This window comes from Rhinoraja longicauda, chromosome 31 (assembly GCF_053455715.1).
Source record: "Rhinoraja longicauda isolate Sanriku21f chromosome 31, sRhiLon1.1, whole genome shotgun sequence".
In the NCBI taxonomy this organism is placed as follows: domain Eukaryota; kingdom Metazoa; phylum Chordata; class Chondrichthyes; order Rajiformes; family Arhynchobatidae; genus Rhinoraja; species Rhinoraja longicauda.
Genome location: NC_135983.1, coordinates 12,945,060 through 12,946,743, shown reverse-complemented (window position 1 = coordinate 12,946,743; position 1,684 = coordinate 12,945,060). Strand labels below are relative to the sequence as shown.

Genomic DNA, 1,684 nt, shown 5'->3' with positions numbered 1-1,684 from the left:
CATATTGAATGGCGGTGCTGATTTGAAGGGCCGAATGGCCTACCCCTGCACCTATTTTCTATGTTTCTATGTTTCTAATCTCTGCTGAAGGTTTTGCTATTTCAGCAGTATTTCAAGGCACAATCCTACAACCTTAAGTGCTTGCAATCGACCATCTTTTGCACGAAAGGTGTGCTGTGCAGTGTTAGGTGATACCTGGGGCCATCTTCATCAGTGGCCATCCTGGTGTTAACCCACTGAGCAGTCACTGACTGGGTGGTTTGTCGGGGAGGCAGGCGGTGATGATTTCCAGGTCACCCCACTTTCCCCTCCCTGCCTTCTGCCTGAGTGCCTCCTTGACAATAGCAGTAGCGAGCAGTAACAGCAGCTTCAAAACCAGGAACCTGAAGATTGTCATGCGTTGCAGCCGACTAAACCCTTCCCTGAGCTTAGACTCCCGCTTGCGACCAGACACCTTCCTTACTAGTCTACCCTGTGAGTGATTGGTCCTGGAACTTCCTCTTGGCCGAGTCACTGGTGGGGTCGGTGGGATGGCTGGGGAGGGGGTGGTGGGAGGAGGGGGGAGGGGGGTTGGAAGAGGGGAGGGATGTAGCAGTTGGAACCTCCATGGTTCACCATAAATGGTATGTTAAAGCAATCTTCCAAAAAGGCGAGCACCACTGTGTGGCTGCAGCTTTAATTCATCACTACCACAGTCAGCCTAAAGGCATCTTATTACACGGGAGATGCCAAAGTTCATTGCTTTCGGAGATGCTATATAAACGGAGAGGGTGCCCGGCTCGGTTGACTGTCCACATCTCTGCAGTTACCGTACAATATAGGGGCGAGTTGCAGCCTCGCCAGTGGACCACCTACACGGGAGCCCATGCAAGCCGGTGATTCAGTGCAAGCACAGGCTGCAAGGCAGAGCCACAAAGATAAGTTTCGCAGAGGCAGGGCGATTGAATTGTAGAGTCTGCCCACGGTTTGCACAGCTTCAGGTAAGGCAGTACTTTGTTTAATATATATATTTACAGAACTGCTCTGAACTTCAACGTCTGTGCAGCATGTTTAATAGCGATCAGGACTTGATTTCAACCAGTCACGTAGCGTCTTGCTTTAAATGCCTGTAGTCTCCGGTGAAATTTAATGCTGACGGCGCAGGAATTTCAGAAAATAAAAAATTCTCAACCCCCCCCTCTTATTGAGAACTGTAAATATCTCCCCTGATTTGGCCGCCGTGGAGCGGGTGGAAATAGCAGGATTTGTCAGAAGAGGGTCTTTCCTTGAAGCCAAAACGGGAAGAGTTTCTACAAAGCACCTGCACGCTCGCTGCTTGCATTTACAATACAAGTAGACTTTCTGGCTCAAGCCGACCCCCTTTCCAGAGCAATGGCTAGGTTTGGCAGTTTGGGGGTGTGGGGGGTACTGTAGCTAGAATGCGCCTCAGAACCTTTGAAAGGGACCGTTTAAAAGATCCCCAGTTACACGGTAGTATAAGAAAATAACTGCAGATGCTGGTACAAATCGAAGGTATTTATTTCACAAAATGCTGGAGTAACTCAGCAGGTCAGGCAGCATCTCAGGAGAGAAGGAATGGGTGACGTTTCGGGTCGAGACCCTTCTTCCAGAGATGCTGCCTGACCTGCTGAGTTACTACAGCATTTTGTGAATAAATATCCCCAGTTACACGGGAGCGGTCTGC

At 49.8% G+C, this 1,684-nt stretch overlaps 1 protein-coding gene across 7 annotated transcripts in view; it reads left to right on the top strand.

Moving 5' to 3' along the window:
* The first annotated feature begins 399 nt into the window (after nucleotides 1-399).
* tncb (tenascin Cb) overlaps nucleotides 400-1,684 on the top strand; it is a 122,542-nt gene continuing 121,257 nt past the window's right edge. For 6 of the 7 annotated variants that reach the window (XM_078426085.1, XM_078426082.1, XM_078426084.1 and 3 more), the window contains exon 1: nucleotides 608-980. The gene's annotated coding sequence lies outside the window, so the exon portion shown is untranslated. Of the gene's footprint in view, nucleotides 475-607; nucleotides 981-1,684 lie in introns of those variants that run through there. The other variant, XM_078426081.1, reaches the window with a different exon arrangement.